The 6537-nt window shown below is 45.8% G+C and overlaps 1 non-coding gene across 1 annotated transcript; it reads left to right on the top strand.

The window, feature by feature from the left end:
• Positions 1–4115: 4115 nt before the first annotated feature.
• LOC112086263 lies at positions 4116–4222 on the top strand. Its single transcript, XR_002899385.1, has one exon. It is a non-coding gene; the product is annotated as a small nucleolar RNA R71 (small nucleolar RNA).
• The last annotated feature ends 2315 nt before the right edge of the window (positions 4223–6537 follow it).

Below are 6537 nucleotides of genomic sequence, written 5' to 3'. Positions count from 1 at the left end.
TCTTGGATATGTTACCGTGCCTTTGACAAGCCTCGCATCTCGATACCACATCTTGAGCGTCCTTGAACATAGTCGGCCACCAGAAGCCGCTTTGCAAAATCTTGGCAACCGTCTTGAATGCACCTAAGTGACCACCGTACGCTGAACCGTGGCATTCTTGTAGCACCGGATGGATCTCTTCTTCGGCCAAGCATCGCCTATAGAGATGGTCCTTGTTAAGCACGTAAAGATACGGCTCATCCCAATGATATCTCATCACATCTCTAAAGAACTTTTTCCTCTGATAGGCATCAAGATCCGGTGGCTCTAAACCGCAAGATAGGTAGTTCACAAGATCCGCGAACCATGGGAGGCTTCTTTCCTTGATCGTGTTGGCCTCTTCCACCTCTAAGTAAGACCGTACCAGCATGAGATGTTCCTCAGGTAAAGCATCGTCTATGGGGACCTTTTCTTCAATCCTCAGCCTTGAGAGATGATCTGCGGCCCCGTTTTCAATGCCCTTCTTGTCAAGTATTTCCATGTCGAATTCTTGGAGCAATAGGACCCATCTCAAAAGCCTCGGCTTAGCGTCTTTCTTAGACATCAAGTACCTCAAGGCCGCGTGATCAGTGTAGACCGTGACCTTTGATCCCACTAGATAACTCCTGAATTTGTCAAATGCAAACACAATGGCAAGCATTTCCTTCTCGGTGGTTGCATACTTTTCTTGAGCTGAGTCCAAGGTGCGGCTGGCATAATAAATCACATGGAGTTTCTTATCTTTCTTCTGCCCCAAGACAGCTCCCACGGCATAGTCAGATGCATCAGTCATCACTTCGAAAGGTAAAGACCAATCGGGAGCTTGTACAATTGGTGCACTGATCAAAGCCTCCTTGATCCTCTTAAACGCTTCCTCACACTCTTCATCAAAGATAAACTCCACCTCTTTGCACAATAGCTTAGTTAAAGGCCTAGCTATCTTGGAGAAATCCTTAATGAACCGCCTATAGAACCCAGCGTGCCCAAGAAAGCTTCTTATCCCTTTTACAGAATTCGGAGCTTGTAGGTTCACCATTACCTCGATTTTGGCCTTGTCCACCTCAATTCCCTTCTCTGATACCTTGTGCCCCAAGACAATGCCTTCTTGTACCATGAAATGACACTTCTCCCAGTTCAATACAAGCCTATGCTCCTCACATCTCTTTAGAACCTGAGAAAGATTAGCAAGACATTCGGAGAAAGAGGAACCGTATACGGAGAAATCATCCATAAACACCTCAACTTTCTCTTCAATTAGATCAGAGAAAATGTGCATCATGCATCTTTGAAAAGTGGCCGGTGCATTACACAAACCGAAAGGCATTCTCCTATAAGCATAAGTGCCATAAGGGCAAGTGAATGTCGTTTTCTCTTGGTCTCTTGGATCTATTGGTATTTGGAAGAATCCAGAGTATCCATCGAGAAAACAGAAATAAGGATGATTGGCTAATCGTTCAAGCATTTGATCAATGAATGGTAAAGGGAAATGATCTTTTCTTGATGCAGAATTCAATTTCCTATAGTCAATGCACATGCGATGGCCGGTTATAGTTCTTTGGGCTATGAGTTCATCCTTATCATTTTTTACCACCGTGATACCACCTTTCTTGGGCACAACGTGCACAGGAGATACCCACCGAGAGTCAGAGATTGGATATATGATCCCTGCCTCAAGGAGCTTTAGTATCTCCTTCTTAACCACCTCTTTGAGGTTCGGGTTAAGGCGACGTTGGTGCTCAATAGAGGACATGGCTTGGTCCTCCTGGTGGATCCGGTGAGTGCATATATCAGGAGAGATTCCTCTTATGTCGGCCAAGGAATACCCTATTGCTCTCCTGAATTTCTTGATTTCATTAAGCAATGCACGTTCTTCATGTTCAAGCAAACTATCGTTTATGATCACAGGGAAAGTGGAGTTCAAGCCTAAGAACGCATACCTGAGCCCTGTTGGTAGAGGCTTGAGCTCAACAGGGGGAGCGTCTGCCTCATTCCAATCGGTATCAAAGCTACATTGGCCCGGAACAGCTTCCTCGGCCTTTTCCTTGTTCTCGCGCGGATTACCATCGTCCTCGATATGAGTTGCCACGGCCATGATATCCCGAGGTGTCTCCTCTGTTTCCATGGACCCCTCGCTGTCTAAAATGTCGAGGCCACTCTTTCTGAGCTCCAAGAACCTAGCCTCAGCTCCAAGTTCCTTCGGTTGGTCCAAAAGTTGCTTGTACACCTCGCTTTCCTCGTTCAAGTACCCGTGCTCGCTTTGTTCACGTGTAAGGACCACTTGTAACGGATCCTCTGCGTTCAACTCTTCCAGGAGCTCATCAGCTAGCTCCTCCATCACTTCCACATAGAAAACCTGACCTCCAATAGTCGGTTTCTTCATCATCTCTTTCACATTGAACTTCATATGCTCGGAACCGATGTGTAGTTCAATCATTCCTCCTCTCACATCTATAATGGCTCCTGCGGTCGCTAGGAACGGTCGGCCCAAGATGATAGGGTCCAATGGTTCCTCGTCCATCTCAAGAACTATGAAGTCCGTGGGGATTTCTATCTCACCGATCCTTAAAGGCAAATCCTCAAGCAAACCCACCGGTAAGCGAACCGATCTATCAGCTAGTATAAGAGAGATCTTGGCCGGCCTGTAACTCTTGTATCCCAATCTCTTCGCCACCGTGTATGGCATTAAGCTCACAGAAGCTCCTAGATCACACAAGCAGTTTGAGAACTTCAAGTGACCTAAAGCACACGGTAAGGTAAAGCTGCCCGGATCGGATAGCTTCCTTGGTATAGACCTCCTTTGTATTATGGCGCTGCATTCATGGCTCAGTATTACCATACCCTGGAGCTCCTTTGTCTTGTTGAGGATCGCATCTTTTAGAAACTTCCCGAGCTGTGGTATAGCTAAGAAAGCATCTATAATGGGTAAGGTGAGTTGCGTGTTCTCCAAGTCTTTCTCAAAGACCGCTTTGGCTTTGTCTAAGATTTTCTTTTTGAAACGCCCTGGGAACGGTATCTTGGGTTGGTAAGGTGGTGGTGGAACGTATGGCTTTTCAGGCTCAGTTGTCTTTTCCACCTCTTTTCCTTTGTCCTTGATCGGTTCTTTCTCAAAATCCGCTTCTTTACACGCATCACCTAAGGCTGCCTCCCCCTCTGATTGCTCATTGGCCTCAATGAGCGTAGTCTTAGGTGTTGGAGCTTGTAGTTCTTTACCACTTCTCAATGTAATGGCGTTCACATACTCCTTGGGGTTTGGCTCCGGTTTACCTGGTAAAGCCGGGCCTCGGGATGATGTAGAGGCTTGATTCTGCTTAAGCTCTCTGATATCTTGCTGCATTGTCGCGTGCTGGCTCTCAACTCTCTGTTGACCCTGTAACAGTTGCTGTAATATCCCACAGACGTCGTTTCCCATCTGATTCTGACCCGTTCCCTGATGCTGTCGCTGATTACCCATCGGCTGCGGATTGAACCCTGGTGGAAACTTGTGATGCTGCGGTTGGCTGGTGAAGTTGTTACCCTGAGCTGCTTGATTCTGTTGAGTGTAGCCGTGCTGTTGCCCACTAAACTGTTGCTTGGGCTGGAAGGTATTCTGATAAGGAGCCTTTTGAGCGTAGCTTTGTTGTTGTTGCGGAGCAGGGTAGACTTGATCGTGAGGGTTAGCTACATTTGGGTTTCTGTATGAGAGGTTTGGGTTACTGTTGTAGTTGTTGAACCGCTGATACCTCTGCTGGTTCCCTATGTAGTTCAGCTCCTCTTGAGTTAGACCATCTTCGTTTACATTATCAAAACTTGGCCCTTGCTCATCAAACTCGCCTACAAAGTGTATTGGCTTTTGAGTCGCCATCAGAACTTTGTCAAGCTTGCTCTGAAGCTCTCTGATATCCTTTTTCATACGCTGTTCTTCACCAGAGCCCTCTGTACGGTTTGCTCTATCAAAGTCGTCGCCATAAGTATCATTAGACATGGCTAGGTTCTCGACTAGTTCCATTGCCGCATTGATCTCCTTCCCAAGAAAATTTCCATTTGAAGCTGTATCGAGTTGGTTTCTGATCTTGGGGAGTGCACCTCGGTATAAAGTACTCAAGAGGGATGCCTCTGAGAAGCCGTGGTGTGGGCATTGGTTAGTATAGTTTCTAAACCGTTCCCAAGCTTCGCTAAAGCTCTCGTTGTTGTGCTGTGTGAAGCTTGAGATTTGGTTTCTGAGCTTAGCCGTGCGTGATGTGGAAAAGAACTTTGATAAGAACGCTAGTTTACACTGCTCCCAGGTTTGTATAGAACCCCTCGGGAGGTTCTTTTCCCACTGGTGAGCTTTATCACCGAGGCTGAATGGGAACAAGCGTAGCTTGAAGCTATCTTCCGAGACACCATTGATCTTAGTTAGGTCGCAAACCCGATCAAACTGATCTAGATGCTCAAGAGGGTCTTCTCCGGCTAGACCGTGGAACTTTGAGTTCTGCACCATGTTGAGTAGGGAAGCTTTAACTTCAAAGTTGTTGTTTTGAACCGGTGGAGCTTGAATCCCAGCTCGGTATTGGTGCGCATTAGCTCGGTCGTTCTCTCCAACAAAGACCGGAGGAGGTTGTCTCTGAGCTTGTGGCGGTGGCGGATGAACATGGTGGGCTTGTTGCTCGTTTCTATTAGCTTGTTGTTGGTTTTGCTGAGCAAGCCTTTCGTTCCTCTGAGCATGTTGTTGGTTAACATAAGCGTGTTGTTCATTCCTGCCTGCCTGCGCCTGATTAGCATGAGCCTGGTGTTCGGCTTCGTGAGCCTGTTGCTCGATCCTTTGCTGTTCTGCCATTCCAAGTCGTTCAAAATGCCGTTCCCTCTCGCGAGCTCGCCTCTCAATCCGGTTGATGTTGTCGTCGTACGGTAGAGGCGGTTCTGTGCTCCGAGACCTGGTTTTCATGCACCTGAAAGCAACACAAGAACTTGCAAAGAAGTGAGTAAAACAAAGAAAGGTAAAATCTTGAACTCAAGAACAAACAAAAGACTAATGCTCCGACAAGTTGGCAACGGCGCCAATTGATAGATAAGACATTTTAGGTCTCAGGGCTATCAATCCCCTTTGTCGAAGTAGCACAAAGAGGTATCAATCCAGACAAGTCAACGAGACACTAGACTATGATGTTTGTTCATTTAAGTCAAGACAAAAGGTGAAGGTTTCGAACTAAGCTAAGTGACAAACGACTAAGCATGAAAGGTAAAGCAAATGATTAGATCTAAACAGAGACAGGATGCAAATAATAACCAAACGATTCAGATGATGATAATATGCAATAAAGCAAGGGACTTTAGACGAGATACTTGACTCGGGTGCTTCCAAGTTCAACTAGTTGGTTAATGAATCAAAACATCAAGCGGTTTCATTTAACTTTGAACTCAAGGCATGTTAATCTTCTCATGAAAGTATTAAGCATCTAAACTGATTCTCCTTCATACCAAAAATGTCTTTTGAGAAGCATCGAATCAATCAGCAATAAGAGTCAGTTCAAAAATGTCATTTAAGAGAACAAACTATCACTCTCGCGATGAAAGACTCTTAAACCCATAACCGAGTGGTTCAGACATTTCTACAAACACTTTTGATGCAAGATATGTCTCAGATCTGAACCTCAAGTGATGTGCTTGGATCCAGCCTAGAGATCTCGTCGGTTAAGGAATGAAACATGCAAGACTAGACACCTAAACCCACTAATCTACCTTGAAAGCACCCTAATCTACTCATCTAAAGCCGCTTAAACGACTACTCACTAATCATAACGAGCTCATTAAGTCTTTTGCAAGACGTGTAGCTAGTCATGATGAGGAGTTTAATGATAGATGACAAAAGAAAATAAAGAAAGAACAAGATTTCTGATGCAAAAACGAGATATCAAATTAGAATCATCAAGTTTTACCAAAGAGGCAAGTTCTTAAAGCTAAAAACAGATAAGAGATCAGATCCTTAGGTTTTTAGTCTCAAAATGTATATATAGCAAAGGTAAAGTGTCGCGGGTCAGCCCGGAACAAACCGGGTACTGAACCGCGTTCTTGGGCTGATGGGTGAGTGCCACGGTGTGTCGGAGAGTGAAGCCGAGGTCTTCATGTCGAGGAGCGCACGTGAGTCCAGATCCAAATGAAGATCTCATGAAGAACACGTCAAGAACATGCATGAACCCTAGTCTTTGATCCATCTTCACGTGTGTGTTTTTGAGCAGCTTTGTTCTTGATTCTAGACTTGTGACAATGGACCTCGGGATAAAATGCTGAGGCGCTTGGACGTCGAGGGGTTCGGGAGAACAGGGTCCGGCATGCACGCCGAGGTCGCTATACCGAGGTGCATGTTCAACACTTAGTCGTTTCCAGCTCCTTTCTTACGTGTGCATGCCTTGATCCCAACGTGCCGAGGTATCTGTACGAGGCCTAGCTCAGGATACTTCAAAAATATGAGCCTTGACTTGGCCGATGTCGAGGTAATGATGCCGAGCCCTGAAGAAACACTTAGCGCGTATCGCAACATATTTGGGCCCGTATCGACCATGT

Source organism: Eutrema salsugineum, unplaced genomic scaffold, assembly GCF_000478725.1.
Source record: "Eutrema salsugineum unplaced genomic scaffold, Eutsalg1_0 scaffold_21, whole genome shotgun sequence".
Classification (NCBI taxonomy): Eukaryota; Viridiplantae; Streptophyta; class Magnoliopsida; order Brassicales; family Brassicaceae; genus Eutrema; species Eutrema salsugineum.
Note: the sequence above shows the minus strand (reverse complement) of the source record. Positions and strands in the feature narration are given on the sequence as shown.